We start from the raw sequence: 21,156 nt of genomic DNA, 5'->3' as shown, positions 1-21,156 counted from the left end.
TGCTACTCCCTGACCCTGAGTCTCCGGTTGCATTGGATCGGGGAGCCCCTGGTGCAGTGGTGTCCTGTAAACCCACCGCTGTAGTGACTCCCTACTGTGATCCGACCTTGGCCCAGTCCCCATTGGGGAGGGCAACCCACTGACTGTATGTTTGTGTAAGAGGAAACTGGCATCGACCTTCCCTGGACCCGGAATAGGTACTACACCCTAATGGGGGTGCAGAACCCTGTGGCACCTGAAGCTTCAGGGGCGCCACATTAACTTTTCACATTTTTCATATTACACCCACAAACTAAAATGTATTTTATTGGGATTTTATGTGGTATACCAACATTAAGTAGCAAGCACTTGTGAAGTGTAAAGGAAATGGATACATGGTTTTCTAAATAATTAAAAAAAAAAAAATAAATAAGTAAATATATATACAGTGTGTATGTGTATATATATATTATATATATATACATATATATATATATATACATATATATATATATATACATATATATATATACATATACATATATATATATACATATATATATATACATATACATATATACATATATATATATACATATACATATATATATATATATATACATATACATATATATATATATACATATACATATATATATACATATACATATATATATATATATATACATATACATATATATATATATATATATATATATATATATACATATACATATATATATATATATACATATACATATATATATGAAATATATATATATATATGAAAATTGTGAAATGCATTTGTATTCAGCCCCCTGTAGTCTGATATACTATCTTTTTATACACCTTAAAATCTTAAAATCCCTGGTATATTTCAAATTAATGTATATGCAGCCTAATTGGATTACTCTACATTCATGAACATGTAGTTCATCTAGCATGTATTTGCCCATGCAGACATCTTATCCAGATGTTTTTGTAATAATATACCATCGAGCTCAGTTTTCATTATCCTACAAAGTTTTGTGTCATCATCAAAGTCTGCTTATCTTATCCCATTTAGTAAATGCACTATTTCGAATGACTCTTTGTATCCTGTCCCTTAAAGGGTATTCTCAACTTTGAAAGTTATCCCCTAAACATGGAATAGGAGATAACGTTTCGATTTCTGGGGTTCCGACCGTCATGCAACCCAGCGATCCCGAGAACAGGGGTCTGAAGATCGCTGCCTGAATGGAGCAGTGGTCGATCATGCAAAAAACCGCTCTAGTCATTCTAAAAGGAATAATAGATAAACTAAGTTTTAAACTCGAGAAGACCCTTTAGCCAGTTTTTTCTCATGTGCATACAGAGACTCCTAGTCTCTGGTTCTGAAACCTCAATGCACAGCTGTTGTGTCTTGCAGTATCCAATGCATTTACAGAGTCCAAATATATTACATCAGTCTTTTTTTTCCAATATATATTTTTTTATTTATTTTTTTTGCATACAAACATTTACAATAACAACATAAAACAACATAGACAAAGGAATGACTCCTGGTAAACCGTCAGTAACAAAACAAAAAGGGGGGGGCACGACCTTATAAAACTATAGATTTAATGCAAATACTACTACATTAAAATGCATGGTGCATGTACAGAAATCAGCCAAGGGTGCCACATTTTAAGCACAAAAGCTTTGGCATTGACAGACAACGCTAAACAATATTCATGCTGGAAGCTAGAATTAATTTGGTTATAAAGTTCGAGATGTGACGGGATCCATCTGACTTCCACAATGTGCTTAAACACAGTCTAGCAGCTAATAGGATATGAATTATAAGTCCCCTAAGTTTAGATGGGAGACAGTCTTCTCCAAGATTTAACACTGCTAGACCTGAGGAAGGTATCAGGACGAGACCCGTCAGTTCAAGAATCAGACCAAATACCAATGACCAGAACGTTGCAACTTTAGGGCAAGTCCATCAGGCGTGAGCCAGGGAACCAATCTGCTGGCATCCCTTCCAGCACAACAGCGAATATTCAGATACATAATGAGCAAGGTTGGCAGGGGCTAAATACCATAAGATGCGTTTTTTTAGCTGTTCAATATGATTAATACATTTAGAGGATCTTTGAACCCCACATGCCAATTCGAGGGAGAGGTATCATGTAGAGCCCCTGAGACTGGTCGCTACAGGGTATATTAATCATTATATCCTTCCCGAGCAGGTCAAGATGTTAATCTGGTAAGTTTACAGTCACTAGGAAAGGATTAACAATGTTTCTACAAACACAGTCAGGAAGTGATTTAGCCAGTTCCTAGCAGACCCAGGTCGCCATAACATCTTGCAAAGGTGGGGGCATGGGCAGTTAGAAGTAGAGATACTTTTAGCCAGGCTGAACAATCTTTGACACGAGACAGAGCAGACGCACGGTGTGTATCTCCCTGAAGGGAGGCTGTCAGGCCTTCAGGAAGGCAGAACAGAGCTGTCTGGATGTAACACCGAACAGACAGCACAACCAAGCTGGGACCAGTAACACCTAGTGAGACGGGACCCGGCACTTGTAATCATGGACTAATAGGGGAGCAGTCGCCAGAGCACAGGACTGAGCACAGGAGAGGTACAGAGCCCCAGTTCGGGTGGCCGCGTCGTGGCAGCAGAGAGGGAGCCTGGGGAGATGGGACAGATGTCCGACCCACGAGATGCCCAAGCTGCCGCCCCCATTCTCACCAATCTCCTGGGGTACCCCGCTCTGCCCGTGGGGAGTGAGACCATCCCGGCTGCACATAACACCTGCCCTGGAGAGAGACTGTGAAGTGGCGGCTAGTTCCTGGACGTATACAACGGGTGGCGCTGCGAAGCATCCCCATTCCCCATCCAGTACTACCCCTGGGAGAGGACTAGTCGCAGGAAGGGTTGGCGGCAGAGGAGGCCAAGACCCCAGTCACCACTGCAACCGGTGACACGCTTCCCAGGGGCCCGTCACCCTCCTTCCATCCCCATCTGTATTAGATACTTGTCCGTTTGCTGTTTCTGTTTTAAATGTAGCTGACGGGGTCACTGAGCCGGGTCAGGCCAGTCACAGCTACCCCAAGGAACCACTGGCCCGGTGACAAGTACCCTAAGGCCCCGTGGTACGCTACAATCACATCAGTCTTAATATCCAGATTTTCACTTTTTCAACTTGTCTTGTTGCACATCAGTTATTAGACTGTAAGCCAACACCAGGAATGGAGCCAACAAAGAAAAGTACAGTATCATGAAAACACTTCAGTTTTTTTGACACAATGTACATTCTGACTTACGAATACCATGTATGAAAATGAATTAAAAGACATTTCTTAATGATCATAATAGTAATTAATACTTGAAATATGATGATATCTCCTGAACAAGGTCATGGATTCTTATCACCCATTAATATCAAGCCTTTCCACGGAGACTAACCCTGAATATTTCCAGCTGAGAACATAGCAAGGAAAGACTTTCCTGTAACACACCCTCCATAATTATTTTCTTCATCCAATGTTATGAATAGAAGGTTCCAATGTTTAAGCCACCTAATATATCAGCTGAGCTTAACTCATTAATGTTGGTAATCCTCTTTAGAAAACAGTAGGTGATATCTAATAAGCATCAAAAGTTTGGTGATCTCTGTCACCAGGTCAGACACAACATAAGGTTCTGCTGCTGACAAGGCAACTCTACCTGTCCACGTACCGACACTTAGATCTCAATAAACATTAATGCTGTCCTATAGACAGTATATTGTACTAATACATCTTCAAATGGGCTCATGTTTAGTGTCAGTTTTTAAAGGGGAAGAACACTGTTTTGGCTTTTTTTCAGACTGATCAAAAATTTGACTATGGAAAAGTGAACAAATTTGGAAACATCTATCATTAAATTCCATTATAAAAAAAATAATTTGCAGGTTCTTTTGCCCTCTTGATGTTTTGAAAAGTTTATTAGCTCACAATTTTCTACTTTCTGCAAAATTAAAAGTTGACATACAGTAAGGGGTACTTTACACTGTTGCGCGCGATTGCACCTGCCCCCGGCGTTTGTGCGATATTATGTGATCGCTGCCGTAGCGAACATTATCGCTACGGCAGCGTCACACACACATACCTTGACAGCGACGTCGCTATGACCGCCTTCAAGGGGGAGGGGCGTTCAGCATCATAGCGATGTCACTGCCGCGTCACTGAGCGGCCATCCGATAGAAGCTGAGGGGCGGAGATGAGCGGAACGTAACATCCCATCCACCTCCTTCCTTCCGCGTTGCCGGTGGACGCAGGTAAGGAGATGTTTGTCACTCCCGCGGTGTCACACATAGCGATGTGTGATGCCGCAGGAACAATGAACAACATCGTACCGGTGGCAGCAGAGATATTAAGGAAATGAACGACATGTCAACGATCACTGTTTTGGAATGATTTTGCGATCGTTGCTCATTAGTGTTACATGCTGCAATATCGCTACCAGCGCCGGATGTGCGTCACTAACTACGTGACCCCGACGATATATCGGTAGTGATGTCGCAGCGTGTAAAGTACCCCTAAGAGTACTATGCCTTTAAGCAATACGGGACAGCCCATATGATGATATTGTTATGGTTCGGGGTTCTGTTGTGCCTCAAACCGGTCCAGTCCCATCATTAACTCCCACATTTGGGTCGGTCAACTCTGCAGCGCCACCTGGCCGTTGCTTGAGGCATCAGGTGGCTAGAGTTTTGTATCCTCCTGAGCCTAAGTGCTCATGCAGCCAAACTGAGCATGTGCGTGATGTTATCAATGACAAGGTGGCCACTGATTGGTCATTAGTGACATCAGCGATGATGTGGCAGCCTCTGTATGGCTGCAGCCGATGCCGTTACCACATGCCATGTGGTCTGGGCCAGGGAGGTGGCAATAAAGGGTCTCTAGCTCAGCCCATCGGGTCGCGAGCGTCACATACTGAATACTGACAGCTAAGATGGCTATCCTGGCTGTTGGAGTGATTGGGTTCCAGCGCCATATCGTGCACTGCTTGTGGCAGGTGTTTGTATGGATCTTTCCTCGGGTACTCAGTAACGCTAACCAGGTGATCCACATGTTCTGACGTGCTTGCTCCTTCGCATGTGACCAGTAGTCTGCAGTGCCAGTGGTAGACTTGTGTGTATGTGCCAGTGTGCAAGTGATTTTAGGGCAGGCACTGGTACCAAATATTCGTATCTAGGTACAGCTGTGTTTCGGCAGGGTGAGGGTCAGGGTCCTTATGGTCTGACGTGCCCCCTACGCACGTGACCAGTCTGCAGCGTCAGTGTGTCCCGTCACGTGTCCCTTTACACGTGACCGATACCTGTTGTGTTTCCTTCGGTTTTGACGTGTCCCTACACACGTGACCATTACTAGTGCACCTGTGAGGTTAACAGGGACACGCTACACGTTGGGGTGTGCCCTTACAACATCCCCTTTGTTTCCTTTGGTTCTCCTGAGTTGCTGTATTTCGCCCTCCTGTCTCTTAGTGGCTTTAATACCTGCCCGACGGACTTCGGGCGACGATTGATTTCATTTTTTTTTTTTTATTCAATTGCCCCCTCTGTAACAGACGTCATGTCTTTGGAAGCTTCTGGTAGGTTTATTGGTAATATCTGAGTTAATTAGAGACACAACTGTGGATTTATTTTAATGCACACCTGAAACACACTGCTTCACCTCCATATACAAACAAGTGTATAAGTCAAAAAACAGGGGAAACTGTCAATAATCGGAGAAGGTAGAACCACCTGAAATGTATAGTTAAAACATATAGGTCAGTCATGGCGAACCTTTTACAGGCCGAGTGCCCAAACTGTAGCCCTAAACCCAATTTTTTTTCCGAAGTGCCAACCAATCCTATTATGTAAATAATTAATTGTAACCTTACCTTTGCCGTCTTCTCTTCTCTTCAGCAGGGGCATCACGCTCATGCATGCTTACCACACATTGAAGCTGAGCCCCTGCCCTTTCCAGACACAGCAGTTAGATTGATCTTTCTGGAAAAATTTGCAGCATATTAGACAGAGATTTTAGCCTGGAATGCAGTCAGATGTCACCCTGTAATCCACATCTACATTTCAAAGTCTGAACATCTTGAAATCCCATAAAGACGTACGAGTGGCTCCCCTCCCCATCATTGTGTAGTTCTGTCCCCTTCCTCGGCCACTTCCTGGTATACATGTCCCCCATCTTGATATATATTTCCTACATTCTGGTATATTTGTCCCTATCATGGCCCCATCCTGGTAAATGTCCTCCATCCTGGTAAATGTTACCAATTCTGGCATGTTCCCCCATGCTGGTAAATGTACCCCATCCTGACATATTGCCCATCCTTCAAAAAACAAAGTTTACGGCCAAAATATAACAATTTTATTGATCAAATCACATAAATACACAATAATACAACAAGGTACCACAGGTATAAAAAGAGGGGGGGGGGGCAGAGGAAAATAGAATTAATCAATATGGGATAAGAAAATGTCCACCAGTACATCCATAATTGTAAAGTACAAATGTAAAGTGCATAGTGCTCAAATTTATACTGGATAAATATAAAAGACAGTTTCCTCCCAATTGAAAACCAGGGAATAAGGTGCAAGTGCAGCCAATTGCAGCTAGATTTGATCAGGAAGAGCACACAGTTTGCTCAAAGTGAGTTGCACATATGAATAACAATGGAGCATGATTTGAGAAAAATCTATACAAACATTATAGTGTGCACACGCTGCAAAAAAAGGCTGATAGCTGCTGAGGAGAACAAGCAGGGAAAATCCAATTCCCGGTATGATAATTAAAGTAAAGCTTATAAATAGCACTGCATACCTCTGTCCCGTACCCACGCTTCCGACGTACGTTTCGTCACAACTTCTTCAGGGAGCGTGTGTTGGAAGGGTAGGAGAGGCTTTTAAACACATCGGTGGCCAATAAACAGCTGAACATCAGTCAGCTGATAAATCGGGTGAGTCACATCACGGCGCATGAATCCTCCACACGTGCCGTAATCAAGGGGGGACGTGGTAGCGGACAGCGGGGAGAAAAGCATCAGCAGTCGTCATGGAGACGGTGCCTGTGCTCAAACCCCCTATAGCCGCCGACAAGTCAGCCCACGGCCGTGTTTTAGAGCATGCGCACTAACTCAAAAATTGGACTTGGTGAATTGAATGAAATGGAGCGCATTCCCGCAGTTAATCCCACCGTGAGGTAGAAGTCAGGAAAGCTCACATAGGAATATAAAAACTATGCATTCGAAAAGGCTCTAATTATTATATGGAGTTACAATCATACATGTGAACAATACGGACCTACAAGTTGCAAAACTATATATAGCAAAACCGTACAACCATATAATTAATGTGATACAATAAAAAAAAAAACAAAAAAAAAAAAAACAAAAAAAAACCCCATAGGGGTTTATACAATAGTGAATATATCCAAAATATAAATATATAATTATATATAATAATATACATACAAGTAATAGTACTAGCATAACCCCAGTCATACACTAGTGAGATTGTAAAACCAAACAGTTTTATGAGCAACCAAAATTGCATGAAACGTTTTTTTATATATAAATAAATAAATAATAAAATAGAAAATGTGAATAAACAGTGAATATATAGGACCAATGTGTTTACATAAATAAAGAACAAATATAGTTAATTATGGAAATGCGCACATAACCCATGCACGCATAGCAACAAAAGCACCAACTATACATAAAATCATAAAATTATGATGCATAATCGAAGAATGACGCAAGAATACAAATCTTCTCCAGTTCAACTCAGCATCCAACTACCCGAGACGAAAAAGGTAAATGGCCGCGACTATAAGGGAAAGAAAAATAATTAAGATCAAGAATACAAAACAAAAAAGTAATTAAACAGCCCTAACCCCTAAAAAACCCTGACCCCTAAAAAGTCCGAAATACATAAAATCATAAACCATTTTCTATAAAAATGACGCAAAACCAAAATTCTCATTAAGACCCTTTGGTGCAACTGTGTTCAACCTGTAGATCCATCTACTCTCTACTTGTGACAACACTTTAAATAAATTGCCACCCCTTTGACCAAGAGAGACCTGATCAATGGCAATAATGGAAAGTTTACTGGCATCACAGTTATGCCATAATTTGAAGTGTCTGGCAATAGTTTTTAGTTGTTCATCAAATTTGGAATTTTTAGCTTTTTCAATATCCCGTACGTGTTCCCTAACCCGGAATTTTAGTTCTCTGGTCGTCATCCCCACGTACACCTACTTGCAGGGGCATGTGGCATGATATACAACACCTCTAGATGAGCACGTTAATTGATGTAAAATTTTGTAGGTGCGTGTTTGATCACCGTTGGTGAATTCCCTACTTTTCCTTAAGTTGAGACATGCCCTACATAAACCACAGGGAAAGAAACCTTTTATTTCACCTGATTGGACTGTGCTCTTAGGTTGATAATGGCTCTTCACCAATAAATCTCTGAGGTTGGCACTCCGACGGGCTGTAATCCTAGGTTCAGATTGAAGAGTCCTTTTTAATATTGGATCAGTAAACAGTACTCCCCAATGGGTTTGAATGATATCTCTCAGTCGTGCCCACTGGCTATTAAATTTAGTAATTAGCCTTACCTCGTTACTTGGAGCCAGAGATTTATTTGATGGTTTGTACAGTAATTCATTACGAGATACTGATGTTGCTCTTTTCAGGCCATTACGAATATTTCGGTGGCTATAGCCTCTCTCACGGAACCGACTATATAGGTCCTTTGATTGTTTACAAAAATTATCCTCTGTAGAGCAGATTCTCTTTGCTCTCAAAAATTGCCCGATTGGAATTCCTCTGATTGTTCCCTTAGGGTGAGAAGATTGGGCATGTAAAAATGCATTGATAGACGTAGCTTTCCTGAAAATATCAGTTTCGAGGCAACCATCAGCTGTAATTCTAACATCAATGTCCAAAAAGCTCAACCTGGAACCACATTGAAACGTGAGCCTGATATTAAGTGGATTATCATTTAGCCTCAACATCATATCATCCAATTGTTTTTGAGACCCTTCCCAGATAAACCATATATCATCAATATACCGTATCCAATGATGGATACGGTCAATCTGATCAACTGGGTTACTCATAAAGATCTCCCTCTCCAAAGCCCCAAGGAATAAATTTGCATATGAGGGTGCACAAGACGCCCCCATTGCAGTCCCCTGGAGCTGGAGGTAAACTTGATCTTTAAACAAAAAACAATTGTGTCTCAAAATGAAATCCAATAATATCAGGAGCAGTTCAACTAATCGTGGCTCGATATTACTATTCCTCATAAACCACGTCACAGCCCTTAAGCCATCCTCATGCCTGATAGAAGTATAAAGGCTTTCCACATCGGCAGTAACCATCATCATTTCGCCTTGTAACTGTAAATTATCAAAGTGGCTCAGTGCCGAGGTGGTGTCCCGTATATATGATGGTAGGGTCTGGACCAACGGTTTCAAATAAAAATCTATTACCTGACAGACCACCTCACAGAGACCACCATTACCCGACACAATGGGTCTCCCAGGAGGGTCGGTCTCACACTTATGAATTTTAGGCAATAGATAAAGGGTGGGCAATCTGGGTTTCTTACACAGCATAGCTTCAAAATGTTTTATTGAAATAATATTTTCCTCATAGGCCCTCTCCAGAATCACCATTAAATCCTGTTGGAACTTGGATAATGGATTCTGACTAAGTCTTTTATAACACTTGCCATCAGACAATTGTTTAAAAAGCCTGTTTCTCATAAAGCTTGTTGCTCCAGATCACCAGATTGCCCCCCTTATCCGCCGGTTTGAAAACAACATCAGACCACGACTTCATTTCATTTAGAGCTACTCTCTCTTGATCATTCAAGTTGGATGATTTATTGATTCCAAGTTTCTCAATGTCCTGAGAGACCAATTTAACAAAAATGTCAATCGCAGGACAGGTATTTAAATTAGGAAAAGTAGAGGATCTACGATAAAGGTGTGTAGGATACTTACTACAGTTATCATCCTCTTCCTCATTGGCCAAACTCTCAAGAATTCTTAGTGCTTCAATCTCCTTCTCACTCTCAAATGGAGAAGTATCCAATTCAGATGACCCTTTTTCAAAGTGCCGTTTCAATATTAATTTTCGGGCAAATAGATGTACATCCTTAATTATTGTGAATTTATCTATGTCACAAGTGGGGGAAAAAGTTAGTCCCTTCTGCAAAATGCTTTCCTGTAAAGAGGACAGAGAATGATCAGACAGGTTAATTACCTTAGGGTGATCATCCCTCTTTTTCTTGCCAAAACTATCCATCCTAGTTTGTATACTCCTCTTCACTCCCTGTCGGGTACGGAATGAATGTGAATTCATATGTTCACTGTCTTGATGAGAAGTACTACTGCTCGCCTCAGAGGACATAGAAGAAAGAGAACTTGTACGAGGTATTCTGGGATTTTGGTTAAACTTTTTATACTGCCATCGATAAATTTTCCCAGTTTCGTAATCTTTAAGATCCCTCTGGTATTTTTTCAATTTTAAAGAGCTGACATCCTGTTCTAATTTATTCAAACTTTTGAATAAATTAGAACAGGACACATGCACGCATAGCAACAAAAGCACCAACTATACATAAAATCAGAGCAATTATGATGCATAATCGAAGAATGACGCAAGAATACGAATCTTCTCCAGTTCAACTCAGCATCCAACTACCCGAGACGAAAAAGGTAAATGGCCGTGACTATAAGGGAAAGAAAAATAATTAAGATCAAGAATACAAAACAAAAAAGTAATTAAACAGCCCTAACCCCTAAAAAACCCTGACCCCTAAAAAGTCCGAAATACATAAAATCATAAACCATTTTCTATAAAAATGTTGTATTATTATGTATTTATGTGATTTGATCAATAAAATTGTTATATTTTGGCCGTAAACTTTGTTTTTTGTTGGATATATAACCTCAGTTACTGGCCTTATATATGTATTTAAAAAGGTATTTTGTGGTCATTAAATATTCCTGTTTTTTCAACAGATTTAAAAATCCTTTTTACTCCACAATGGATTTAAAAGCCAGGGAGAAAATCTGGCAATCAAAAGCGAGTACTATTTTTAATAATGGTGCCTCAGGTATTTTTAAAGAAGTCCGAAATGACGTTTTAGAAACCAAAAAATCTTACTCTATCTTATTTTTAAGAAGACCCGTTTATGGTGGACTAAAACCTCTCTGGATAATTATTTTTCACAGAAAATTATCCCTAGAGGTTTAACCCCTTCACCCACGGCCACTAAAACACCCTAATGACCGGGCCATTTTTTGCAATTCTGACCAGTGTCACTTTGACAGGTTATAACTCTGGAACGCTTCAACGGATCCTGGCGATTCTGAGATTGTTTTTTCGTGACATATTGTACTTCATGTCAGTGGTAAATTTAGGCCGATATTTTTTGCGTTTATTTGTGAAAATGTAGGAAATTTGGCGAAAATTTTGAAAATTTCGCAATTTTCAAACTTTGAAAATTTATGCCCATAAATCTGAGAGATATGTCACACAAAATAGTTACTATATAACATTTCCCACTTGTGTACTTTACATCAGCGCAATTTTCGAAACAAATTTTTTTTCCGTTAGGAAGTTAGAAGGGGTCAAAGGTCATCAGCAAATTCTCATTTTTCCAACAAAATTTACAAAATAATTTTTTTTAGGGACCACATCACATTTGAAGTGACTTTGAGAGGCCTAGGTGACAGAAAATACCCAAAAGTGACCCCATTCTAAAAACTACACCCCTCACACTGCTCAAAACCACATCCAAGAAGTTTATTAACCCTTTAGGTGCTTCACAGGAACCAAAGCAATGTGGAAGGAAAAAATGAAAATTTTACTTTTTAAGACAAAAATGTTACTTTAGCCATAAAATTTTCATTTTTACAAGGGAGAAAAGAGAAAGCACACAATACAATTTATTGTGCATGTTCTCCTGAGTACGCTGATACCCCATATGTGGTAAAAATCAATTGTTTGGGCGCACGGCAGAGCTCGGAAGGGAAGGAGCGCCATTTGAATTTTTGAACGCAAAATTAGCTGCACTCATTAGCGGACGCCATGTCGGGTTTGAAGACCCCCTGAGGTGCCTAACCAATGGAGCTCCCCCACAAGTGACCCCATTTTGGAAACTAGAGCCCTCAAATAATTTTTCTAGATGTTTGGTGAGCACTTTGAACCCCTGGGGGCTTCACAGAAGTTTATAGCGTTCAGCCGTGAAAAGAAAAAATTTTTTTTTTTACCACAAAACGGTTGCTTCAACTAGGTAGCTTTTTTTTTCACAAGGGTAACAGGAAAAAATGCACCATAAAATGTATTGTGCATTTTCTCCTGAGTACGCAGATACCTCATATGTGGTGGAAATCAAATCTTTGGACACACGGCAGTGCTCGGAAGGCAAGGAGCGCCATTTGAATTTTTGAGTGCAAAATTAGCTGCACTCATTAGCGGACGACATGTGGGGTATGAAGACCCCCTGATGTGCCTAAACAATGGAGCTCCCCCACAAGTCACCCCATTTTGGAAACTAGAGCCCTCAAATAATTTTTCTAGATGTTTGGTGAGCACTTTGAACACCTGGGGGCTTCACAGAAGTTTATAGCGTTGAGCTGTGAAAAGAAAAAAAAAATTTTTTACCACAAAACGGTTGCTTCAACTAGGTAGCTTTTTTTTCACAAGGCTATCAGGAAAAAATGCACCATAAAATGTATTGTGCATTTTCTCCTGAGTACGCAGATACCTCATATGTGGTGGAAAGTAATTGTTTGGGCGCATGGTGGGGCTCAGAAGAGAAGGAGCGCCATTTGACAGCAAAATTGGTTGGAATAATTAGCGGACGCCATGTCACGTTTGGAGACCCCCTATGGTGCCTAAACAGTGGAGCTCCCCCACAAGTGACACCATTTTGGAAACTAGAGCCCTCAAATAATTTTTCTAGATGTTTGGTGAGCACTTTGAACACCTGGGGGCTTCACAGAAGTTTATAGCGTTGAGCCGTGAAAAGAAAAAAATTTTTTTTTACCACAAAACGGTTGCTTCAACTAGGTAGCTTTTTTTTTCACAAGGCTATCAGGAAAAAATGCACCATAAAATGTATTGTGCATTTTCTCCTGAGTACGCAGATACCTCATATGTGGTGGAAATCAAATCTTTGGACACACGGCAGTGCTCGGAAGGCAAGGAGCGCCATTTGAATTTTTGAGTGCAAAATTAGCTGCACTCATTAGCGGACGCCATGTGGGGTATGAAGACCCCCTGATGTGCCTAAACAATGGAGCTCCCCCACAAGTCACCCCATTTTGGAAACTAGAGCCCTCAAATAATTTTTCTAGATGTTTGGTGAGCACTTTGAACACCTGGGGGCTTCACAGAAGTTTATAGCGTTGAGCCGTGAAAAGAAAAAAAATTTTTTTTACCACAAAACGGTTGCTTCAACTAGGTAGCTTTTTTTTTCACAAGGCTATCAGGAAAAAATGCACCATAAAATGTATTGTGCATTTTCTCCTGAGTACGCAGATACCTCATATGTGGTGGAAAGTAATTGTTTGGGCGCATGGTGGGGCTCAGAAGAGAAGGAGCGCCATTTGACAGCAAAATTGGTTGGAATAATTAGCGGACGCCATGTCACGTTTGGAGACCCCCTATGGTGCCTAAACAGTGGAGCTCCCCCACAAGTGACACCATTTTGGAAACTAGAGCCCTCAAATAATTTTTCTAGATGTTTGGTGAGCACTTTGAACACCTGGGGGCTTCACAGAAGTTTATAGCGTTGAGCCGTGAAAAGAAAAACATTTTTTTTTACCACAAAACGGTTGCTTCAACTAGGTAGCTTTTTTTTCACAAGGCTATCATGAAAAAATGCACCATAAAATGTATTGTGCATTTTCTCCTGAGTACGCAGATACCTCATATGTGGTGGAAAGTAATTGTTTGAGCGCATGGCGGGGCTCAGAAGAGAAGGAGCGCCATTTGACTTTTCAAACGCACAGACGCAGTGCACTGATCGGCCGCTGCAGGACGCACGGTCAGATGCGATAAAAAAAGCGTCGGGGATACGTAAAAAAAAAGTCACGCCAAAAATTGACCATGGATGCAGATACGTTATGTGCATCCCTGATCAGCGCTTGGTGGGATGCACGGACGGATGCGATACAAAAAGCGTCGCAAATACGGAAAAAAGTCACGCCAAAAATTGAGCAGGGATGCCGATCAGTTATCTGCATCCCTAATCAGCGCTCGGCGGGACGCACGGACGGATGTGATACAAAAAGCGTCGTGAATACGGAAAAAAGTCACGCCAAAAACTGAATACGGATGCAGATCCGTTATCTGCATCCCTGATCAGCGCTCGGCGGGACGCACGGACGGATGCGATACAAAAAGCGTCGTGAATACGGAAAAAAGTCACGCCAAAAATTGAGCAGGGATGTTGATCCGCGCTCAGCGGGACGCACGGACAGATGCGATACTTTTTTTTCCGTATCCCCGACGCTTTTTGTATTGCATCAGTCCGTGCGTCCCGCCGAGCGCTGATCAGGGATGCACATAACGGATCGGCATCCCTGCTCAATTTTTGGCGTGACTTTTTTTTCCGTATCCCCGATGCTTTTTGTCACGCCAAAAATTGAGCAGGGATGCCGATCCGTTATGTGCATCCCTGATCAGCGCTCGGTGGGACGCACGGACTGATGCAATACAAAAAGCGTCGGGAATACGGGAAAAAAAGTCCCGCCGAAAACTGACCACGGATGCAGATACGTTATCTGCATCCCTGATCAGCGCTCGGCGGGACGCACGGACGCATGAGGTGTAAGAATTGACAGGGGATAGAGGAAAAAAAGAAAAAAAAAAAAAGTTATACTCACATTACCCAGAGGATTTGCAGGAGGAACAGCTTTGCAGCAGCAGCCAGCAGGCAGGAAGTTGGACAGCTCAGCAGAAGACCCAGGAAGAAGGACCCAGCGATGGAGGCAGATGTGATCGGCCGGTGAAGACAGGTAAGAGGACGTCGGGGGGACAGCAGAGGGGGAGGGGGAGAGCAGAGGGGGAGAGGGACAGCAGAGGGGGAGAGCGACAGCAGAGGGGGAGAGCAGAGGGGGAGGGGGAGAGCAGATGAGGGAGATACCGGAGGAGCTGCAGAATAGAGATCACGGGGGAGGCCGGCAGACCGGGATGTCGGGGGGCAGATCGGGAATGCTGGGGGCAGATCGGGAATGCTGGGGGCAGATCGGGAATGCTGGGGGCAGATCGGGAATGCTGGGGGCAGATCGGAAATGCTGGGGGCAGATCGGAAATGCTGGGGGCAGATCGGAAATGCTGGGGGCAGATCGGGAATGCTGGGGGCAGATCGGAAATGCTGGGGGCAGATCGGAAATGCTGGGGGCAGATCGGGAATGCTGGGGGCAGATCGGAAATGCTGGGGGCAGATCGGAAATGCTGGGGGCAGATCGGAAATGCTGGGGGCAGATCGGGAATGCTGGGGGCAGATCGGGAATGCTGGGGGCAGATCGGGAATGCTGGGGGCAGACCGGGATGTCTGGGGGGGGGGCAGATCGCAGGGGGGCACGCGCAGGGGCTGCAAGGTGAGCACAATACTCACCGCTCCTGCGACGTGACGTGACAGCAGCGGCAGCGGTGGCGTGGTACCACTAGTACCAGCCAGTGCTGCACGCTGCAGACATGTTGGGGGAGGGTCCCCAGACCAGCACAGGCCTGGGGAGGGCGGCCACCGGCAGATCAGACCGCCCCACTGCACACTGATTGGAGCGATTGCGCGTCATTGCACGATCGCTCCAATCAGTGCTGCAGGGGGGGGGCCACGGTGTCTGCTTGCTTCCAGCCAATGATCGGAGCTGCTGCAGCTCCGGTCCTAGCTGGATTTTACAAGATCACGCTATTTTTGGCATTTTTTTTTGCCGAAAACAGCGTGATCAATGTGATTGGCAGTTCCGATTTGAACAGCCAATCACATCGATCGCCTATGGGGGGTGGCGATGCCACCCCCCCTGGGGTCAAGCAAAGGTCCCCTGCTGTAAGAAACAGCAGGGGACATCATTTGAAAGCCGTTGCTATGGCCACGGCAATCAAATGAAGTTTAGGCCGTAAAATTACGTCCCTGGTCGTTAAGTCACGTTAAAATAGGACGTAATTTTACGGCCCGCGGTCGTGAAGGGGTTAAGGGTGCAAATTTACCCATCCTTTGACCTTGATGATGACGCTCTTATTAAGAGATGGGAAGAAGTGGCGACTCAATGTTCATTATCATTTATTGAGATCATCATTGGAAAACAGAATAAATTGATTGAGGAGGTGGATCTACAACTATTAAGTATTTACTAAGAACTTGAAAAAGATCTTACTAGTGAACAATTGGAAGAATTTGATAAAGAATTGGACAAAAGTTTGAATAAATTAGAACAGGATGTCAGCTCTTTAAAATTGAAAAAATACCAGAGGGATCTTAAAGATTACGAAACTGGGAAAATTTATCGATGGCAGTATAAAAAGTTTAACCAAAATCCCAGAATACCTCGTAAAAGTTCTCTTTCTTCTATGTCCTCTGAGGCGAGCAGTAGTACTTCTCATCAAGACAGTGAACATATGAATTCACATTCATTCCGTACCCGACAGGGAGTGAAGAGGAGTATACAAACTAGTATGGATAGTTTTGGCAAGAAAAAGAGGGATGATCACCCTAAGGTAATTAACCTGTCTGATCATTCTCTGTCCTCTTTACAGGAAAGCATTTTGCAGAAGGGACTAACTTTTTCCCCCACTTGTGACATAGATAAATTCACAATAATAAAGGATGTACATCTATTTGCCCGAAAATTAATATTGAAACGGCACTTTGAAAAAGGGTCATCTGAATTGGATACTTCTCCATTTGAGAGTGAGAAGGAGATTGAAGCACTAAGAATTCTTGAGAGTTTGGCCAATGAGGAAGAGGATGATAACTGTAGTAAGTATCCCACACACCTTTATCGTAGATCCTCTACTTTTCCTAATTTAAATACCTGTCCTGCGATTGACATTTTTGTTAAATTGGTCTCTCAGGACATTGAGAAACTTGGAATCAATAAATCATCCAACTTGAATGATCAAGAGAGAGTAGCTCTAAATGAAATGAAGTCGTGGTCTGATGTTGTTTTCAAACCGGCGGATAAGGGGGGCAATCTGGTGATCTGGAGCAACAAGCTTTATGAGAAACAGGCTTTTAAACAATTGTCTGATGGCAAGTGTTATAAAAGACTTAGTTAGAATCCATTATCCAAGTTCCAACAGGATTTAATGGTGATTCTGGAGAGGGCCTATGAGGAAAATATTATTTCAAAAAAACTTTTTGAAGCTATGCTGTGTAAGAAACCCAGATTGCCCACCCTTTATCTATTGCCTAAAATTCATAAGTGTGAGACCGACCCTCCTGGGAGACCCATTGTGTCGGGTAATGGTGGTCTCTGTGAGGTGGTCTGTCAGGTAATAGATTTTTATTTGAAACCGTTGGTCCAGACCCTACCATCATATATACGGGACACCACCTCGGCACTGAGCCACTTTGATAATTTACAGTTACAAAGCGAAATGATGATGGTTACTGCCGATGTGGAAAGCCTTTATACTTCTATCAGGCATGAGGATGGCTTAAGGGCTGTGACGTGATTTATGAGGAATAGTAATATCGAGCCACGATTAGTTGAACTGCTCCTGATATTATTGGATTTCATTTTGAGACACAATTGTTTTTTGTTTAAAGATCAAGTTTACCTCCAGCTCCAGGGGACTGCAATGGGGGCGTCTTGTGCGCCCTCATATGCAAATTTATTCCTTGGGGCTTGGGAGAGGGAGATCTTTATGAGTAACCCAGTTGATCAGATTGACCGTATCCATCATTGGATACGGTATATTGATGATATAGGGTTTATCTGGGAAGGGTCTCAAAAACAATTGGATGATATGATGTTGAGGCTAAATGATAATCCACTTAATATCAGGCTCATGTTTCAATGTGGTTCCAGGTTGAGCTTTTTGGACATTGATGTTAGAATTACAGCTGATGGTTGCCTCAAAACTGATATTTTCAGGAAAGCTACGTCTATCAATGCATTTTTACATGCCCAATCTTCTCACCCTAAGGGAACAATCAGAGGAATTCCAATCGGGCAATTTTTGAGAGCAAAGAGAATCTGCTCTACAGAGGATAATTTTTGTAAACAATCAAAGGACCTATATAGTCGGTTCCGTGAGAGAGGCTATAGCCACCGAAATATTCGTAATGGCCTGAAAAGAGCAACATCAGTATCTCGTAATGAATTACTGTACAAACCATCAAATAAATCTCTGGCTCCAAGTAACGAGGTAAGGCTAATTACTAAATTTAATAGCCAGTGGACACGACTGAGAGATATCATTCAAACCCATTGGGGAGTACTGTTTACTGATCCAATATTAAAAAGGACTCTTCAATCTGAACCTAGGATTACAGCCCGTCGGAGTGCCAACCTCAGAGATTTATTGGTGAAGAGCCATTATCAACCTAAGAGCACAGTCCAATCAGGTGAAATAAAAGGTTTCTTTCCCTGTGGTTTATGTAGGGCATGTCTCAACTTAAGGAAAAGTAGGGAATTCACCAACGGTGATCAAACACGCACCTACAAAATTTTACATCAATTAACGTGCTCATCTAGAGGTGTTGTATATCATGCCACATGCCCCTGCAAGAAGGTGTACGTGGGGATGACGACCAGAGAACTAAAATTCCGGGTTAGGGAACACGTACGGGATATTGAAAAGGCTAAAAATTCCAAATTTGATGAACAACTAAAAACTATTGCCAGACACTTCAAATTATGGCATAACTGTGATGCCAGTAAACTTTCCATTATTGCCATTGATCAGGTCTCTCTTGGTCAAAGGGGTGGCAATTTATTTAAAGTGTTGTCACAAGTAGAGAGTAGATGGATCTACAGGTTGAACACAGTTGCACCAAAGGGTCTTAATGAGAATTTTGGTTTTGCGTCATTTTTATAGAAAATGGTTTATGATTTTATGTATTTCGGACTTTTTAGGGGTCAGGGTTTTTTAGGGGTTAGGGCTGTTTAATTACTTTTTTGTTTTGTATTCTTGATCTTAATTATTTTTCTTTCCCTTATAGTCGCGGCCATTTACCTTTTTCGTCTCGGGTAGTTGGATGCTGAGTTGAACTGGAGAAGATTCGTATTCTTGCGTCATTCTTCGATTATGCATCATAATTGCTCTGATTTTATGTATAGTTGGTGCTTTTGTTGCTATGCGTGCATGGGTTATGTGCGCATTTCCATAATTAACTATATTTGTCCTTTATTTATGTAAACACATTGGTCCTATATATTCACTGTTTATTCACATTTTCTATTTTATTATTTATTTATATATAAAAAAAAGTTTCATGCAATTTTGGTTGCTCATAAAACTGTTTGGTTTTACAATCTCACTAGTGTATGACTGGGGTTATGCTAGTACTATTACTTGTATGTATATTATTATATATAATTATATATTTATATTTTGGATATATTCACTATTGTATAAACCCCTTATGGGGTTTTTTTTTTGTTTTTTTTTTTTATTGTATCACATTAATTATATGGTTGTAGGGTTTTGCTATATATAGTTTTGCAACTTGTAGGTCCGTATTGTTCACATGTATGATTGTAACTACATATAATAATTAGAGCCTTTTCGAATGCATAGTTTTTATATTCCTATGTGAGCTTTCCTGACTTCTACCTCACGGTGGGATTAACTGCGGGAATGCGCTCCATTTCATTCAATTCACCAAGTCCAATTTTTGAGTTAGTGCGCATGCTCTAAAACACGGCCGTGGGCTGACTTGTCGGCGGCTATAGGGGGTTTGAGCGCAGGCGCCGTCTCCATGACGACTGCTGATGCTTTTCTCCCCGCTGTCCGCTACCACGTCTCCCCTTGATTACGGCACGTGTGGAGGATTCATGCGCCGTGATGTGACTCACCCGATTTATCAGCTGACTGATGTTCAGCTGTTTATTGGCCACCGATGTCTTTAAAAGCCTCCCCCTACCCTTCCAACACACGCTCCCTGAAGAAGTTGTGACGAAACGTACGTCGGAAGCGTGGGTACGGGACAGAGGTATGCAGTGCTATTTATAAGCTTTACTTTAATTATCATACCGGGAATTGGATTTTCCCTGCTTGTTCTCCTCAGCAGCTATCAGCCTTTTCTTGCAGCGTGTGCACACTATAATGTTTGTATAGATTTTTCTCAAATCATGCTCCATTGTTATTCATATGTGCAACTCACTTTGAGCAAACTGTGTGGTCTTCCTGATCAAATCTAGCTGCAATTGGCTGCACTTGCACCTTATTCCCTGGTTTTCAATTGGGAGGAAACTGTCTTTTATATTTATCCAGTATAAATTTGAGCACTATGCACTTTACATTTGTACTTTACAATTATGGATGTACTGGTGGACTTTTTCTTATCCCATATTGATTAATTCTATTTTCCTCTGCCCCCCCCCCTCGTTTTATACCTGTGGTACCTTGTTGTATTATTATGTATTTATGTGATTTGATCAATAAAATTGTTATATTTTGGCCGTAAACTTTGTTTTTTGTTGGATATATAACCTCAGTTACTGGCCTTATATATGTATTTAAAAAGGTATTTTGTGGTCATATTGCCCATCCTTGTAAATGTTCCCCCATCATGGCAGGTACCCCATTCCTGGTAAATGTCCTCCATCCTGGTAAATGTTCCCCCATCCCGGCATGTACCCCATTCCTGGTAAATGTCCTCCATCCTGGTAAATGTTCCAAATCCTGGTTAATTTACCCCCTTCCTGGTAAATGTACCCTATCATGGCATGTTTCCTCCATCCTGGCATGCATGTTTCCTCCATCCTGGCATGCATGTTTCCTCCATCCTGACAGGCATGTTTCCTCCATCCTGACAGGCATGTTTCCTCCATCCTGACAGGCATGTTTCCTCCATCCTGACAGGCATGTTTCCTCCATCCTGGCATGCATGTTTCCTCCATCCTGGCACGCATGTGTCCTCCATCCTCACATGCATGTTTCCTCCATCCTGGCAT

The 21,156-nt window shown here is 42.0% G+C and overlaps 1 protein-coding gene across 1 annotated transcript in view; it reads right to left on the bottom strand.

Annotated features, from left to right (window-relative positions):
• NDRG2 (NDRG family member 2) overlaps window positions 1–15,028 on the bottom strand; it is a 402,510-nt gene extending 387,482 nt beyond the window's left edge. The window contains exon 1 of the mRNA XM_075319933.1: window positions 15,024–15,028. The gene's annotated coding sequence lies outside the window, so the exon portion shown is untranslated. The remainder of the gene's footprint in view (window positions 1–15,023) is intronic.
• Between the last annotated feature and the right edge of the window lie 6,128 nt (window positions 15,029–21,156).

Source organism: Anomaloglossus baeobatrachus, chromosome 1 (assembly GCF_048569485.1).
Source record: "Anomaloglossus baeobatrachus isolate aAnoBae1 chromosome 1, aAnoBae1.hap1, whole genome shotgun sequence".
In the NCBI taxonomy this organism is placed as follows: domain Eukaryota; kingdom Metazoa; phylum Chordata; class Amphibia; order Anura; family Aromobatidae; genus Anomaloglossus; species Anomaloglossus baeobatrachus.
The sequence above is the reverse complement of the archived record's forward strand: the minus strand, read 5'-3'. Positions and strand labels throughout refer to the sequence as shown.